The sequence below is a fragment of the Heterocephalus glaber genome, unplaced genomic scaffold (genome assembly GCF_053883595.1).
Source record: "Heterocephalus glaber isolate CG9 unplaced genomic scaffold, H.glaber_assembly_v1.0 deba00001720, whole genome shotgun sequence".
In the NCBI taxonomy this organism is placed as follows: domain Eukaryota; kingdom Metazoa; phylum Chordata; class Mammalia; order Rodentia; family Bathyergidae; genus Heterocephalus; species Heterocephalus glaber.
This window is the reverse complement of record NW_028258433.1, coordinates 8,434,750-8,454,220: the sequence shown is the minus strand read 5'-3', so window position 1 is coordinate 8,454,220 and position 19,471 is coordinate 8,434,750. Positions and strand designations below refer to the sequence as shown.

At 35.4% G+C, this 19,471-nt stretch overlaps 1 protein-coding gene across 4 annotated transcripts in view; it reads left to right on the top strand.

Moving 5' to 3' along the window:
- Window positions 1-19,471, top strand: part of Dclk1 (doublecortin like kinase 1) — a 381,164-nt gene that overhangs the window by 130,404 nt on the left and 231,289 nt on the right. The window lies entirely within an intron of this gene.

Here is a 19,471-nt window from a genome sequence, read left to right as displayed (position 1 = left end):
TGAAATGGTGAGAGTAATCTTCTTCATCCATTTCCTGGTCGGGAAAAAGCATTCAATTTTTCATTATTTTTCAGTGTTAAGTATGATGTTCTCTGCGAGTTTTTTGTAGATGGTCATTTATTAGTTTGTGAAAATTTTCTTCTATTTCTAGTTTTTCTTGATGTTTTATCATGAATGGGTGTTGGATTGCATTAGTGTTTTTCTACATATATAGATATAGTTTATAAATATATATAAATATATAAATACATTACATATTTCTATAATCAGGTAAGGTTTTTTTCTTCAATTAATATGATATTACATTGAATGATTTTTCGATATTGTGCGTTATCTTTTTTGTCGTTTTTTGGAGACAGGATCTGGCTATGTAGTTCAGGCTGGTCTTGGGTGATTAATCTTATCAATATCAATATCAACTTTGGAGGGTGTTTTGGGTAAGATTAAAGCCAAATTGGGAAATGTTGAGTAAGCAGGTTGCACTTTATAAAGTGAATGTGCCTCATCCATCAGTTGAAGGATTGAATAGAAAAAATGATCTACATTCTGAAACAAGAGTGCCTTCTCCGGAAAATGTCTCTTGGTTCTGTCTGCACCATTTGAACCCCTTGGATCTCCTTGAGCTGGTCTTTGTACTAGAACTGTACACCAGCTCTCCTGGGTCTCTAGCCTTTTGGCCCACACTACAGATTTGGGCTCACCAGTCTCTCTCTATCATCATAGTCTCTCTCTCTCTCTCTCTCTCTCTCTCTCTCTCTCTCTCTCTCCATCCTATTGATTCTGTTTCTCCATATAACCCTGAATAAAACAAATATTAAACCAACTTTGCATTCCTGGGAATAATTTAACTTGGTCATAGTATACAATATTTTCAATATGTTGTTGGATTCCATTTTCTATTCTTTTGTTGAGCATTTTTGTATCTATGTTTGCAAGGAATATTATTTTGTAGTTTTCCTTTCTTGTGATATCTTTGTCTTGCTTTGGTATGAGGATGATACTAGCTTCATAGACAACATTGGGAAATGTTCCCTACTCTTATATTTTTTGGAAGAGTTTGTGAAGAATTGATCTTAATTTTCTTTAAATGTACGGTCACATACACTAGTGAAGCCATTTGATGCAGAAAGCTCCTTGTGGAGATTTTATGATTACTAACTCATTATCTTTATTATACTGTCTAATCAGAGTTTCTACTTCTCTGATACTTTGTGTTTTCTGGAAATCTGTGTATTTCATGTAGGCTAATTTATTAGTTTTATTTTAAGATGTTTTTGGTTCTATCACTCCATTACTGCTTTCTTTTCTATCAAACTGATTTTTCCCATTTGTTCTTTTTCTGTATTTTTTCATTATTTTATAGTTGCCATCCTTTGGAAAGGAATTATCATCTTAAGACAGTCAGGCTTGGTATAATGCCAATTTAATTTTAGTTTCAGTGGACCCTTGACTTACTCAATTAATTTGCGAGGGTTGATTGTAATTCAAGTTGGTCCATTTAAGGCTCAGGTCCCTCTACACAGCCTTCAAAGTCTCTCTCCTGTATTCAGGCAGATCTCAGTGTCCTTAGAGATACATTGGCCCAGGACTTCTCAATTAACCCACACAGTAAAGGATGTTGTAATATCCCTTCCAGAACTCTTTAAGGATTAAATCTGTATCTGAGACCATAAGTGGTCTCAAGTGGAAACACAAGTGGCTGGCATTCAGGTCGTAACTCAAGACTTTGGTCATTAAGTTAAAACTAAAATTCCAGTCATAACCCAAGTTGTTCATTTGTCAGGCTGGTCCAAGGGCCCACTATATGTGCAAAAGATTTGTTCTAATGTAGCTCTTTTTTTTCTTTTTGTGCTATTATTACTATGATACAAATTGCAATTATATAAATTAACAGTTGTAATTATTGCTTTATACAGTTGTATTTTGAGTCAGATAGAATAAAAGGATTAGAGGCAAAAGATGTATTTATACTGTGTTTTATATCTACCTATGTACCTGGCTACCTTCACCTTTTTCTTTATTTCTTCTTGAGGACTGGGGGTAATGCTTTGTGTCCTTTCAGACTGAAGGACCCCTCAGTATTTTTTGTATGACTGCTGGTAATGAATTTTCTCACTTTATATTCATTTCTTTGTTGTTGTTTTTGAAGGATAGCTTTGCTGTAGACTTTTTGTGGAGAGACTTTTTCTTTCAGAACTTTGAATATGTCATCTCACTGCCTTATCTCCATTGTTTTCATTGAGAAGTCATATTTTAATTATAGTTAAGATCCTGTATATGGTGAATCACTTTTCCTTTGCTACTTTTCAGATTCTTACTTTGTGTTTTCCTTTGACATTTTGATCATAATGGGTCTAGACCCCGAATTCTGCATTTATCTTACTTGGACCCTTTGAGCTTCTTGGACGTGCACATCATGGATTTTCATCAATTTTAGGAAATTTTCAACCATTATTTCTTTAAATATTTTTTTTTCTTCTCTGGCTGCTTCTTCTCCTTTTATGTGTATAGTTGTATGCTTGCTGATGTCTCGCATGTCACTGAGGCTCTGTTCATTTCTGTTTATTGTTTTTCTTTCTAGTTCTAGAGCTGGAAAATCTCAGTTCACCTGGACAGAAAGGAATGGGACTAGAGCAAGAAAAATATCACAAAGCTTATTCTTCTTACTGAAGGCCGGCTTTTTAAAAATATCTTCAGATTGGTGTAAACTTTTGGTTAATTGGCAGACTTTTAAAAATAGTTTATTTTTATTTTTTTCATTCTGTTCTGTTTATTTGGAGGAACCATTCCAGAAGTGCTTCCGCACCATCTACTTTTTCTTTAACTCAGTGCCTCTTCCCATGGTTCTCTCAATGTAAAGACTGAGAAAATAACTTTTATGAACGTTTTCAGTAACTACTTACTGGGCAACACTATAGCCATATGCTAGATGCTGAAGATTATGATATACCTTAAACTGACTTTTAAAACCAGATAATACTTATAGTATTTCTTTTTGTAGTTGCCATTTTTACATCATCAAGAAAGAGTCAGGAGGCACTGAATAAAAGTCACATTAAATAAACAGGTAGAAAAAATAAGTACCTAGCATAATACATCAGATTTCATTAACATTGGAACTGTGAAAAGTACTGTGGGTATATAAGTGCTTTAGAGATGGTAAAAAAAAAAAATGAGATCATTATTCTGTAAGTTTTAGCTACATAAATGCATGCCTTGTGATGCATATATACTGTGTGGTAACAAGTAAATAGGGTCAGGATAAGTGATTATCTGTTAATATATCCGTTACACTTTTTCAGGTTTGGCAAATGGGTTTATAAAGAGATACATTTCAGCAGAAAGCCCCAAAGTTTAAGATAATAGTGGCCAAGATATTTGAAAACTGACTTCTGTTTATTACATGGGCTCAGATCTTGAGAATACAGAACAATTTGTTTTTTAATCATAGGAACTATCATCAGTTTCTATAACTAAAAGAATACAATCTGAGAGGTTAAGGATCAGCTAATTAAAATGTTGGAGAAAATTACAGAAAAAAATTAATTCAAAGCGTGTCTTTGACATTGATCATGGAAAAATGCAGCTTATTTTGGTGGAGTACTTAGAAAATGCAAAATGAGAATAAATTTGCATACCAATTAGATACAAAGATACCACATACACTTCAAGATAAATTTAAAATCTGAACATAAGCAATTGGGTCCATGCTGCTCTATAACATATCTACTTAGATATGTGTTGTCTTCATTTTTTGGTAAAAGGAAATGCATTTGGTTAAGGAACATATGGAAAGTGTTATGAATAATATACCATGTTATAGCTAAACTAAAGGACTGTCCATGTAAGTTCACATATAGTGTGTATATAATTTATATGAAAGGAAATTAAATACAATGAGAAACATTTGAATGAGAAAATGCTAAAACCTTTAAATTTTTGTTCAGTATTTTGTAATTGACAGTTAATTTTTTCCTTTAAAAGTCAGTATCCCATAAATAATTTCACATGGGAAAATCTTTACTTATATATATATATAGCTTTATGAAAATATCTATGCTAAATTAGCACATTTGAAACCAAAGTTGTTAGGATCTGGTTAGGTATAAAAGAATACTGTAAGTAGTGATTTATGAAATTTGTTCAATTGAGCAATCATGTAAAAATGACTACACAAACATTTGGCAGACTCAGAGGATGACTAAAAGATGATTAGTTATTTTAAAATATTCATTGAAAAATATTTTAAACTATTTTTATGAATGCTAGAAATAATTATTACTTAACTAACTCCACAAGAAAATGGAATTATGAATTTTAAGCCATAAATCAAATTATGTACCATTAAGAGAGATTTTTACTTAACTTTGGATTTAATTGGAGGTAAATATCAAATTAATAGGAAGGTTCTATACAAAAGGTGATTTTTTTTTATGTTGGGATGTGTACAATCCATAGAGCACAGGTGACAATTGGATGCAATTTTGCAATCATAATCATCTAGCAGAGAAATAACCAGCATAGAAGAATGAACCACCCTAACACCTTATTTTCTTAAGCCAAGAGATTCTCCTGATGCAAACAGAACTCAAAAACTTTGAGTGACAGCAGACATTGTTAATTTTTCCTGGCAATGCTAAAGTAATGATAGTGACCCAGGATAAACCATACACTTTCATTATCAGTGGCAAGTAGAATGAGAATGGTCAACTGGAACGAGTGTGTCTAGGAAACTGCACTTCTAAGCTACTGGCGGCTCTTACAAGTCAGGGAATTGATGTTAGCTGTGGATCAGTGTTTTTCTTAAGCAAGGTGTGTGTGCCTGCATGGAAGAGGGGGAGGGGGAGGGGGAGGGGAGGGAGGAGGAGGGAGAGGAGGGGAGGGGGAGGGAAGGGGGAAGGGGGAGGGGAGGGAGAGAGAAAGAAGGTTAGAGTGGTGAATTTTAAGAAATAAAATGCAGCAGCTTTTTTCCCCCCATACAGTACCACTGTACTCGGAAGTAAACCCAGAGTCTTCTCACTCAGCTATATCCCCAGACCTTTCTTATTTTTTATTTTGAGATAGGGTCTTACTAAGTTGAGTTTTCCAAGGGTGGGGCTGAACTTGCCATCCTCCTGCCTCAGCCTCCTGGAGAATTGGGACTACAGGTGTGCACCACCATGCCTGGCCCTGAAATGGCATTTTGTTGAGAAGATTTTGTACTTCAGTGTCCAGTTTTGGAGGCTTGTTTTTTGTTTTGGTTTTTTTTGGTTAGTTAAAGAATATGATCTTTTCCTTCTGGAAGTTTGCAGAAATCATTACTCTGCCATTTGGAGATACTGGCTCCAATTTTGTATGAAATTGCTGTAATTGTTGTCTTGCTTTTATTACTTCTGATTTTATCACCTTTCCAAAGAATACAGCACAGCTTTCAGAGGTATTCATTATTCATATTTTGTTATCAAACTCCTCAGTAGTTATCTTCCTAAGGTATTATGTAGCTGCTTAAGTTTTCTGTACGTCAAATAGAATAACACTTCTCATTTTGCTGGATGTTTCAGTTAGAGCTTCTCTGTCTGACATGGGGCCACCAGCCACAGATGGCTATTGAACATCTAAAATGCAGCCAGTCTGAATTGAGATATGCTGTTAGTATAAAATGTATATCACATGTCAAAGACCTCAAAAATATATAAAATATTTTTATAATATTTATACTGATTAAATGTTAAAATAGTAATATTTTAGATATATTGGTTCAAAGAAAATACATTACCAAAATTAATTTTATCAACTTCTTTTTTCTATGGCTGGTAAAGTGTTTCAAATCACATATGTACTTTGCACTGTGTTTCTATTGAATAACTGGGTTTTAGAGGGTAAGAAAATGTGTTTAGGTTGTTGTAGAAACCATGATAAAATTCACAGTCCACTTCCTCAGTTCATTCCTCCTATGGACATGCTTCTCTGTGAGACACATGTGAAAAGAAGTCCTGCTAAAGGAAGTGGCTTATTTGGTCATTACTGGCTATGCCTTTCTTTTCTACCGTCATGGGTGTATGCAGTCAGTCTGATTTGCTCTGTTAATTACTGGGTTAGGAGAGCTCAGTGGAGGAGGAAATGGAATTATTGAGCTTTTTAGGGCTACTTCTAATTGTGTACCTTTGACTTTTTGATCACTGTTGGTTGACTCATATGACCCTAGCACTCTGATGGCAGGAATACAGAAAGTTAGCATTAAAACGTGGCTAATGCAAATATAAAACATACTGAATTAACAATAGTTTAAATTTGTAAACCTTGTCTGCAGAGCAGACATGATGCGGTTTGTGATGCTGTGAGTCTGAGTCTGGAGTTACATGTATGAAACAGTAGTTTCATTGGACTAGTGGTTTTAGCCATTATCACAAAATGTGAACTTTACTGCAAAGTTGATTTGGTTGTTTACATAAGTATCTCTTGGCAAAAGCATCTAAATGAAGTAAATTGTCCACATTTCAGTCTTCTGGTTGCTCTGTGTATTACTTACATGCTTATGTGAAAATATCCAGTGTCCTAAGAAGCGATTTGTTGCTTAACTGAATCTGATTCCTTATGTCATTTGTACTTATATTCGAAGAAGTCTGAGAGGATTAATATGGTCACGGGGACAGTTTTCTAATGAATTGATGATATTTTTCATATCTAGTCAGAATAAATACAGTGAAGGCCTAGACTGTTTCCAAAGCTCTGACCTGGGGACTGGAATTCACCATTGGAAAAATTAAACATTGGCTCATTGGAAGGTTTCAGTTAGTCACCAAAGCACTGGTAGACTGAGGTTTTACTGTAAAATAGCTTTGGATGATTTCTCCTTCCTTCCTTCCTTCCTTCCTTCAGCACTGAGACTATCAGAAAGGAAGGATCACCCCTGGACGGCCATTAACCCTCCAGACACACAGGAAGGCTTGAGAAAACACAGGCTCAAATTCATTGCAGATGGGAGATGACACTTCGTATTCCTAAAGAGATTTGGAGGGTGTTGCTATAATTAATCTTCACTAATGTATTGAGTATTTGCTACATGCCAACCATTGGGATACACTGATGAATGAAACAAACATAACTACTGCTCCCATGGAGCAGACACAATCTCATAAATAAATTGCATATGACTGTTTGGGGAGGGGGAGAGTATCAGGAAGTGGTAGAAGTGATGTTTGGACCAAGATCTGAGGGTTGGGAAGGCTACTGAGTCCTGTATGGGACTGTCCTTGTGAGTCACCACAAAGGGGCAAGGCTAAAACATGTGAGTTTTGATGTATTGGTATTTTAAATTTAATCATCTACTTTAAGATTATAAATAATTTAAGCACACTCTTATATTGTATTTTTCTCAGTAACATTTGATCTTTTTGTAAGATTATTTTTTATACAATAGTAAAAAGTAGAATTGTTTATACCTCATATGCCTGCTGCTTTTACTATTTTTTCCAGAAATTTTAAGGAACTGCAAATGATTTGAGAAAATTTCTTCTATAAATAACTTTTCTGAAAACAGTTAATTAGGATTGAGCTTTTATTTATATTAGTCACAGGTTATTAGCTGACATTCATAGTTTCCAAGCGTTGCAAGTGAAACAAAATAAGGTAAAGAGCTTATTTGCTATAATTTAAAACTGAAAATATAGCAAAAAAGTTGTTCTCTGAAACATAGCTCTGAAGAAGAATGCAAAGTAGGCTTCATTTAATTCAAGAAGCAGGTCTTTCAAGGAGGAAATTTAACTTGTTCCCTTTGAAACAAAGTGAAAACAGGGATTGTGTTTTTATGACTTTCAGGTCTCTAAAAAATATTGGAGAAAATGTTGGTTTAAAAACAGCATCCTGGGGGCTGGGGATTTAGCTCACTGGTGCTGCTGCCTGCCTCACAAGAGCAAGATCCTGAGTTTGATACCTGGTACCAATAAACAAAACAAAACAAACAGCGTCCTCTTAGGGGAAGGAGGTGTAGCTCAGTAGTAGAGTGCTTGCTAGCATGCACAAGGCCTTGGGTTTGATCCCCAACACTGAGGAAAAAGTGAAAGCATTTTATCAGTAGTTATGTGATTGGAAATGACCAGAACTGTACATAGACATAATTGGAGATACTTTTAGTTCATAAGAAAGAACCTAAATATATATGCATATTTTCATAGAATAGTGGTTTTATTGATAACTCTTAATGGTTGACTTTGTAATCTGGATGATTCAGGGCTTATAAATGACACTCAAAATAAAGATTCTTAAGTTCTTGGAAGTCAAAGACCATCAAGACATACTCAATATGATACAGTGAAATATTTTATTAAATTTTAACATATGTCAAAAGTGACCAAATGCACAGGCTATTTAGAGCAAATCTATTTCATTTGTTACTTGCAGATAGTACTTGTTTACAGGTTTATATTTCTATGTTTGTGGGTTTTTTCTTGTGGTCTTTCTCTAAGTGTCATCACCCTCAAATAGTATTATTTGGGAAGTGTTCTAAAGAGTACAGAGTATAGAGTGTTTTAAGAAGTAGAGTATATTCACTACCCTTCCAATGTTGAATGCATTCCATTTCCCTTTATGTACCTTGGTGTCCTTGTTTGTTCCTTTATTTGAGGCTATTTCTATCCTTTCAGTATACGATGTTCATCTCACTTCACAACCTCAAGACATTCTCCGAAGAAATGTTTCAGGCATTTTTCTGGGAATGTAGAGGGCTTAGACAAAGATTTTGCAAATTGGAGACCCTGTGATTCTACCCGCAAGCATGGTAACACAACCTTGTGGCTCACTGACAATGCTGTACAGCATTCAAACTCCATTTTCTGGTTGAAGCTTCTGCCTGTGAAATGATAGAAATGTCTGTTAAGCTCTATGGATAAAAAGGCACTATTGACATTCATGGATTTGGTATTTGTTTGAGGCTGTTTGTTCCCAAAGGTCTATGATATATAATCATTCAAACTTTCTTTGAGAGCCAGCTGTCAATCTGTAACATCACTGGGATGACCAGTGTCACATACTTGTCTAACCTTACTGGCTATCGGGCTTCTCTTTCCTCCTAGATGCACTTATTTTCTCCAAATAGTAGGAACTCGATTTCTTTGTGTAAGCTTTTCATCAAGTGAGAGGTAAATCACTATAAAGTTGAAAATCATTAATCTAATCATTGAAACAATAACTCAGTGATTTTATATTAAAAATACTTAAGTGATACCCAGACATAGTCTTTCAAATATATACTAGTATATAATAGTATTATTTATAGTTGGAGAAACTTAAGCCAAGAGCCTGCAACTTCTTTGACTGAGGTCGTTAGCTTTTGCCCCAAACCTGGATCCCCTGGTCCAAACTTCATATTCCTGGATGCAACAGCTCTTGCATCTGTGTCATCCCAAAGAGAAAGTTCTTTTCCCAAGAGTCTACAAGTCAATTTCTCCAACATCCGAGTAATTTTTTCCCCTCTAAAGTATCTGCTTTGAGGGATCTGTCCTTTCTTTTGCCCTGCACCCTCCAGGTGTCTTTTTAAACAGGAGACCATGAAAAGTAGATTTTGCACACCAGACAAAATCTGTTTCACTAGAGGTCCTTGAATTGTTAAAATATAAATGTGAGCAAAATACGAATTGAGTAATGTCATGGTGTAGTGTATAGTTTCATGCTGTGTTAGATGTAGTTTTGATGGGGAAAATGTTTGAGACAGCTTAGTAGGTTGGATATTAAAGTAGTTGTAGAAGCAAAATAAGTAGTGTATCCCTTTAAAAACTTGCCTTAGCCTGTTGCTTTTGTTGTTTAAAGTGAAGGTTATATAGCTCCTTTGATCTGTAACTCTACTGTAGATAACATCCTAACTCTGAAGAACAAAGTTGCAATCCTTAAATTTGTGATATGTGTGCCTTAACTGTCATGTGTTTAGAACTGCAATCAGTGACAGAAACCACCTGTGTTTAATCATTAAGCGGAGACTGGAATTTTGTTTGCTCAACAAAGACAGCTAGGGATGAGATAATGACTAACAAAAGCATAAAACGTGATGGACAAAGAACACAGTGCGCGGAAACTGACCAGACCAGTTTTCTGGCGGTCCTACCTGCTTGCAAGTAAAGCCTTTGTTATTTTACCCAAATTCATTGTCTCTGTGCATTTCTTTCCACAATTCTGGAACAGTTTCATACCTAAATGTGGCTTTCATAGTCATTCCTTGTTTCATTTCCCAGTTTAAACCAGAGACTTCCATAGAATTTCTGTAGACTGAGTGTGTTTTCAACTCCCTATTACTGGTCTCTCAGCTTCTTTGTGCTGCTACTGCCTTCATTTGAGGTTCCTCCCTGTTTCTTTATCCATTGGTGTGTCTGTGTAATCCTAACTTCCTTTCCTTCTTCTGGGAACACAAGTGTGCCATGATGTGGCTGGGTCATTTCTACTCATTGTTATGATGTAGCCTTCAGCAGTTGCAGCTTTTACCACTGCAGAGATCTTTTTCTGCATTCTTTTGTAAGTTTTTCCAGAGATACCTACGGAGTGTTAGCCCATGTCCTTTCAAAAACATTTTTCCATCTTTTTACAGTTTCATTATTGTTTCCATTTTGACTTTTTTCCATTTTGACTTTTTAAAAAGGTAATAACTGCTTGAAATATGTCTTTCATGATGCAAGTTTGTGTGTTGAATTTTCCATGTGTGTAATCATCATTCTCCTACCATTTCCTGGCCTCCAAAATAGGACAGATAATGTGTGATAACTGCTCCTTTGAGGTCTCTTTTTTTTGCACATACATTTATATTTGTTATTCTTCATATTCAGTTCAGACATCTTTTCTTAGAATATCCAGCTACCCTTTCCATGTACTCTGACAAGCACATTTAAATTATAATCTGTTCAAATCAGATAGCATTCAAACATTTTGTTTATGTTTCAGGGCATATACAAAAGTTGTTGTATTTAGAGTCTCTAGATAAATATAGCTTTTGAAATTGATATTCTGTTTTCCAATTGAACGAATCATGTATCATGGCATTTCACTTATATTCTGTTTGGCTTATCAGTTTTATGCTAGTTATTCAAAATTTCAATGCCACAGTTTTCTTCCTCTGTAAAGATATTAATACTTAACAGGGCTGTTGTAAGCATTAAATTAGATAAAGTAAATAAAGCATCTGGCACACAATAGATAGTAAACGTTAGCTATTATTTCTATGGATGGTCCCTGACTTGGCATGGTTTGATTTGCAGTGATTTTTCAGCTTAACAATGGTGATACACATTCAGTGGAAACTGTACTTGGAAGTTTGAATTTCAGTCTTCTCCTGGGTTGGCCCAGTGCAGACTGAAACCCACCTGAAGATGCTGGGCAGCAGAAGGGACCACAGCTCCTACTCAGCCTCACAATCTTGAAGGGAAGCACTGCCATTCTACATAGGTGTTTCCCATCTGCAGCTCATACTCTGCATATGGCCCTGGACAGCTAGTAACATGGCCCTACAAGATCGTAAATGTTTAACATTATTATGTGATTTTTTAGCTATATTTTTCATGACTCAAATATGCAATGTAGAACACAGTGCTAACTCCACCTCATGTGCTCAACACACAGTCAGTGGCAGTCAACCCGTGTGCATCAGATGTTACATGCAATTGTGGGACTTGGCAAGTAAAATACAATTATAGGTCATAGTATTTCAACCTGCCTCAAATCTGTATCTGTGAAGACAATTGTTTATTGTTATTAAGTAGACTTGTGAGTTTTGTTACTTAATAATTAAACTTGGGGTTTGTGTTATTTCATAAAATAATTTACTATGTTAAAACTGTTTTTTTAGCAGCTGTGGTATAGGAAATACAACAATGTATCAATATTTTTTCTCATGATATTGTTATATATACAATATCACAAGCGCTAGAAAAATAAATGATTATTAATTTTTGGGATGTATAGAGTTGCAATCAGACATTCAGCTTGAAGAAAAATGTCTGATGTTTCATGTCCTAGACTTTTATAAGACCCATTTTCCAGAGGAAAATATCCTTCACTTCACAATCAGGCTTTATTCATGTCACCACATTTTGGCAGTACATACCTTTGTGAACAACTATTACTAAGTTTGTGTGTGTGTGTGTGTGTGTGTGTGTGTGTGTGTGGAGGGGTTGTATTGGGTTGTATTGGGGAATCTAACTCAGGACCTTGCGTTTGCAAGGCAGGCATAGTGCCACTGAGCTAAATCACCGGCCCAGAAACTATTACTAAGGATGAAGCACACAAAGATTGAAATTGGACAAAAAATTTCTGACAAGCACATTGAGAACTCAGTAAGAATTGCAACCAGACATTCATACATTAGTTTCATAAGAACAAGGTTAAAAAACCCCACTAGTCTCATGGTTATATTGCCCTATTCTGTAATGTTATGCTAGCAATTATTTTTAAAAGGAAATATTAATATTTTGCTATTTATGCACAATAACTATATTATATATTTTATATATAGCTATGTTTTATGTAGTGCCCAAACAATTCCTCTTTGTTCAGCGAGGGCCAGGCAGGCTGAAAGGTTGGACACCTGTACTCCACAGTGTGTTATGCAGCTACGCTGGGATATTCTGTAGTTAGGTGGGTACAATGTGTTTTCAACTTATGATATTTTCAATTTATGATTTAGTATGCAATCCTCTAGTTGGCAGAGGAGCATCTTTATTTAATACTTAGGAGCAATTTTGCTCCCCTCTGAGTATACTCCATGTTCTCTTTAAAACAGAATCAAATTTCTTGGTTTTCTTGCCATATCTTCTTTTCAGAACCACTAGTATTACTTTAGAACAAACAAAACACTATATAATAAAGTTAGCAAGGCATAAAATTTGATTAGTCATTGCTGTCTTTAATAAGAAAACTTTAATTATTAACTGCAAAAGCAGTATGTGCTTACTGGAAAAGTTAGAATTGTTAAAATAACAACTTCTTACATAAATTTTCTAGTTCTCCAAACTTTTCAGTACAGGCATGAATCTTTTAAAAAAATGAAATCAGAGTGTACATACTGTTTTATAATCTTTTCATTTAATATATTACACAATTTTTTTCAAGCCAGCAATCAATATGTTATAAAGTAACTTTTATAGTCTGTATGTTTTGTATGAATCTAAATTTATGTTGGCAACACTCTATGGTTAGTAATTTACTTGCTTCTGGGTTTTTTCACTTTTTAAAAGGAATGTTGCCATAAATTATAATCTCATAGCAAATATTTTATATATCCTCAAGTATTTACTCATGATAAATTATTAGGAGTTAAATTGAATGGACTTTTAAAATGAATCTTGCTGTGTGTCATAAAATGACTTTCTAGAAAGATTTTTAAATTCCACATTTCTCTAGCAATGTGTGAGAATCCATGTTTCTCCAAACCCTTAATAATATGGGGAATAGTAAATTGGATAGATCATACACAGACACACACACACGCACACACACACACACACACACACACACACAGAAATGCAACTGTCATCCCCTTCCTAGTCCTGTGATTCTTTTGTTGTATGTGTCTGTGGCAAAATAACAATACTCAGGGTCACTTTATCCTCACTAATCTCCAAAGTTTAGCTCCAGGTACATCTTGAGACTGGAAAATTTAGTTCATAGTCACCAAAGTCACATGAGGTTGACTGGAATCGGTTTGGCTTCAGAATGTCCATTCAATAGTTTATGCAACTGATTTTCCACTATCTGATAAGATCAAATTCTTAAGAAAACATGTAAGAAAATTGGGCAGATAGCTGAGAAGAGGACCCAGTGCTGGTCCTACCTGAACTTAGGGACCAGATAAGCAGTTTTGGTCACATGGATAAGAAAGAGAAAGAACAGAGGCCAAAATCGGATTCTACCATGATGAGGCTCCTCAGCCTTCAGAACACAGCTAAAGCTTTCCCTAAACTTGTAATGGGTTTTTAAAATTAATAATTGTGGATTTTTTTAGATTTATAATTTATTTTGTTAATTTCACTTACGATTTAAAGCAATGAACGGTTGCCAGACTCAAATCTTTGAACACCAATACTCAGGCAACGAGAGTTGGTGGGAAGGAAATCAGGTTTATTTAAGGGCTGACACCCTAAAAAGATGTGAGGAAGACTATGGTCCCCAAAAATACTATCTTAGGGAACTCAGGTAGGCACATAAACACACGCATTCACATACACATACATAATTGCAAATGAGCAACAAGTTGTTATTTTCCTATTGACTTCAATATTTTGTGGCCCTTATACCTTTAGCAAATATATTCTTCCCTGTCTGTAACTACATATCATATTCAAATTTTCCTTGTATATTGTTTAAAATACTTTTTTAAGCAACTGGAATGAATTAAAATTTTAATGTAGCATTAGCATTTCCATAATTTTTGAAACCCTGAAAATTTGTGCCATCTCTTAAAAAGAACATGTTAGTAGTTAACTTTGAAGAATAAGTGTAGCTATATGTATTATTTTAGAATATATTTAAGGCTCATTTTATTCTCTAGTACATAGTATTATTGTATCAAATATTTGGTGGTAGATTTTACTGAATAAATTCTTTGGCTTATTTTGTATGACAGAAAATTGAAATTCAAAACTATTTTACAAATTTGAAAGTTGGTATCACATTGAATTAACTATATTGTACTTGTTTTGGAAATAATATTTGTCCAACTCTCTTGGTTAAAGAAAAAAAAATGTTGAAAAGACCAAAAAGCCTATGCTCATATATTTTGTTTCTTACTACAATCAAGTCTTGAATTGGCCATTGCCAAGAATAAAATTTAGATATTTGTTGACACACATTGTACCTGCGCTTGTGAGCACAGTTTTCAGAAAGAATTTTCCCTCAAACTTCATCATAACTCTAAAGGGAAAAAGTACATAATCAAAGCCAAAACAGGTCTTTGTATAATAACAAAAAGGCAAGAGTATGCTCAAGCTCCATCTAGCTGATACTGAAAAGAAACCAAGCAGAGCTTCCAATTAGTCTGATCTGTATAAAGATGTGCTTTCATTCCCAGTTAATTAACAGGGATTCAATAAGATCCAGACCATGGGTTCTGACCTTTTATCTTCCAAGAAGGGAAATAAATTATACACTAAATCAAAACAAACTGAAAGCAAAGCTTTGTTTAGAGATTCTCCAGGGTGATTGGTTTTGGATTTTTTATTTATATATTCTCAAAACAGTCCTCTCTTTGTGTCTCCTGATTTTGGCTTTCTGAAATACACATCTCATTCCATGCCACACAGCCTCCCCATTTCAAAATCCAAGTCAAGGAGATGTTTTCCAGCAAGCAAGCCAGAGCTCCATGCTGAAGGAGCCATGGCCACCTCAGATTGTCAGGGACGGAAAAGACCTGAAAGATCACCTGGTCCCAGCTCCTCATTTCACAGATGAGGAAATCAAGGTCCAGGGAAGTAAAATGATTGCACAAGGCCACATAAACCAAGAAAGTCCTAGAGCCCCATCTCCTGATTTATAGGCATATATTCTTCCCCTTAAACTCTTGTGCTTTAATGATCTGAAAGAATTATTATCTAGTCTGAGTGTCCCACTGTTATTTGCTAGTAGATATTTCTTTCTTCATTTTGTTTTGTAGCTGCTGCTAATGAATCCGTTGTACCTATTTTCACTTTCATGGAAGTAGAATAGAGTACATAATGAAAATATGGGTGTGTTGAATAAAATTCCTATACACTTCTTCAATTAGCTAATATGTATTGATTGGTAGTCATCTGATAAGCACTGGCAATATCAAATCAAATACAAGTGATCTTTTATATATAGGAAATACTCTGAGTTTTTGTTGTTTTTTAAAAAACATAATATGGTTAATAAAACATGATTATTTTAGATGGATTTATTTTATTTATGATGTCTAAATTCCTCAGCAATGTATTCCAAATGACCTTTAAAAGACTTCGAAGGTAGATTACTTCCAATGATTTCAGTAATGGTTTTTAATGATATATAAAAGATACATAATGCTAATTTACCTAATGATATTTAAGAATGAGTTATTTTTATATATAAAAATGTGACATCCTATTCTTAATGTTTCTTTCCAAATGCTAATTGTTAAAAATCAAAAGGCCATCAAGTTATTGACCTTTTCCCTGAGATGCCTGGCAGTTGCTGATGTGGCCTGGTCTCTAGTGTGGCTCAGGCAGATCAAGCCAGAATAGAGGACTGGTTTCCTTTCTTCTGGCGCCTAGAATAGTCATCACCTAGGATATGCCAGAATTTATGCCATAAGTTTGCAATCCAAAGATCACTAACTTGGTTTTTGTTTTCAAGTTATGAAACTCTGGGCCTCATAAGAAGAATAAAAAGTGGAAGTAGAGGATAAAGGCTAAAGGAGACATTATCACTGAGGGGTAGGGGCATTAATAAAGCCTCCTAGGACCTGTGGGGTTGAAGACTATCCTGGGGATAAGTGAGAGAACTGGGAAAAGGGTAGGGCAGTCTCATGATGGAAGCTGGTGGTCAAGGTTAGGAGACAAGCAGAGGAGAGGCCACAGTAACCTACCTCCCTTCGTTTTCTGCCACCTCAAGTAATTAGTCCCACTTCTCAACATGACTATTCCAGATGCAAAAGCTTTGTTCCCTAGAGCTAAACACTCTAGATAGTGGTTTAGGAGTGTACAGAAACTATTGTTTTTGAATGAAGGTTAGTAGTTCCATAAACAGGCAGCATAGGATTAGCTCTGAAGGGAGGGTGCCAGATCCAGAAGGATCATCTTTTCAGAGGATCTCTCTCCCTACAGCTCTTCTTTTCCCAGTTTTCTTGAAGAAGAGCTTGGTACCAGGGCATCATGAGACCTTGCGTAGCAGCAAGAAATTTTGTTTTATTTTAACACTATGGTTTTTAAATTCCAGCCTCATGATGGCTCTCTGCTTGTGTCAAGAAAACCAAAGCTGGACAGAATGAAAGTCAGAGGCCTTGAGGAAGTGTTCTGTTCCCCAACAGGCAGCAGGCCTTGCTCAGCTAGGTGGAAGAAAGGTGCTTTTTTTTTTTTTTGGTACCGGGGATTGAATTTGGGTCCTTGCACTTTCGAGGCAGGCAGCAGAACCACTGAGATAAATCTCTGGCCCAGAAAGGTGGTTTCTTGCTGGGCATAAGAGCAAAGGGCAAGGTTTTCTATTCCAGAATGTCCTTGAAGAAAGACAAAAGGAGGGAAGGAAAAAATGTTACCAGCAGTGACTTTAAGAAACAGTGCTGACACACTTTTGGAAGATACGGAGGTATCTATTCAGGCCATCCAGCTCTGAGCATAAGGAGGCTATAGTTGTGATGAATGAATTTTATGCCCACAAAGAAGTCTAATTTGGGGGGTGGAGATTTACTTTAGAAATTTTTAAATTGTACCTGAAATTGAAAATATCTTGATCACCATTAAAGTTAGTGATTATTTTATTCCCATATGCCTTTGGATCCACTGCCTACAAAGTAGGAAATATATGTTTTTGTAGTAAATACATAATATGTAGTGAAATCTTTAATAAGTGCAACTTTCTTAACCTGTAGCTCTTTCTATGTTGCACATTTTTATTTCATCTGGAAATATTTTGAGGTGCATGTCTACAAAGGAAATAGAAAAATTAGCATAGCCATAATACCACAGTCTTATATTAAATAAATATTTATTGAATGTCTGCAATGTGCATAACCATAAGCTAGTTTCTGTGAGGGAAACAAAGATAGCTCAGAGGATAAAGAGAGGGTGAAGAATTTTTTTGTTTACCCAGATGATCAAGAGAGAGGAGTAAGCTCTGGGTCAGAGAGAAGGTTGGAATTTGGCATAAATATGGTGATTCTGAGTGACTCATTTGGAAGAAAAGAAGATCTAACATTCCTAACCAGAAAAGCTGAAATTCAAAATGCTCAAAATCTAAAACTTTTGAGTGCTGACATGTGCCATAAGTAGAAAGTTCCACACTATGAAATTTTATTTTATGCACAAAATTATTAGAAATATTGTATAAAATTACTATCAGGCTATGTGTATAAGGCAGTGATGGTAAATCTTTTAGAACCTTCAGTGATACAAACAGCCAGCTGTGGCACGTATACCATAGGTTTGCCACCACTGATATAAAGTGTAAATAAAATATGTCTTGGTCAGTTTTCCTGTTGATGGGACAAAATACCTGACATCCATGACTTAGACGGGGGAGTGGTTCAATTTGGCTAATAGTTTCACAGAGTTCAGTCCATGAGTTGGCTGATTCCAAGGCAGGAACATCATGGCAGAAGGGTGTGGTCGATCAAAGCAGCTCACCTCTTGGTATCCAGGCAGGTTAGAAAGAATGCCAACAAGCAACTTTCCCTCCACAGGCATACCCTCAGTGCCCAAGTGGGCTCACTCCTAACAGCACAGTCAGCTGTGAATATCACTGAGCAGTATGTCCTCAACCCTGTAATCCAGTCTCCTTCCTGGAAGTCTCTTAATCCAGTTGACAATTAAGATTAACTGATAGGACACATAAATGAATTTCAAATTTAAATTGGGGTCTTTCAAAGGTATGTCATTAAAATATGCAGATATTTCAAAAATTTGAAAGCTCAAGGTCTGAAATACTCATGGTTCTAAGCATTTTGGATGAGAGACACTGAACTTGCAGAGTTGAGGGAGCTGGAGGACGAGGGCAAGAGAGGGTAGAGGAACCATCCATGTGAGAATAAGGCAGAGAACGGAGAGGAAGGTGGGCCATGCACTGCAAGGCTTTGTCTTTTTTATATGTTAAAAAACAAATCGGTTCAAAAGCATTTCTACTTTAATAACTACATTAGTAATAAAAATATTTAGTACTTTATGATGACAGGAATATATTTTATCAAATTTTTAAATTTATCTTAAGGACATTTGTAGCAAATTTTCTGTGACCCCTTATTTCTTATAATTTTTACATATTCAAAATTTTATTTCAATCATTGTATAACTTTAGAGCTATTGAAGGGGTATAAAAATTCTCAAAAAGGGGTGAGTAAGTAAAGTCATTGAGAAAGGTTGGAGTGAGAGGACAGCCTATCAAGAATTTATTAACATAACAAAAAATAACAAAAAACACCAAAACAACAACAAAAAAGAATTTATTAACATGTTCCCTACCACCTTGAACCACTGCTGTTACACGTGTGGCTGTTCCATTGGGCAGCTTGTATCACTGGTGGTGCAAACAAATCCAATCACTTTTATTGGTCTTTTCACAAACAACATTAATAAAAAGCCACCCTGTTATTGTTTTAGGTACTTATCATAACATGCTGTGCTTTTCACCCTTTAGAGCATAATCCTACTTATATAAAAGAGTTTACTGTAAAACAATGTGCTGCTATGCCAGTGATAACCTCATGTATCTCATGTTTAAGTGCGTATTTGGATAATGTCAAGGGGCCATCACAGATGATTGATGTATACCTTCTCAGTTTGCACTTAGAAGTTGGCACTCTGTGTTGTACTTT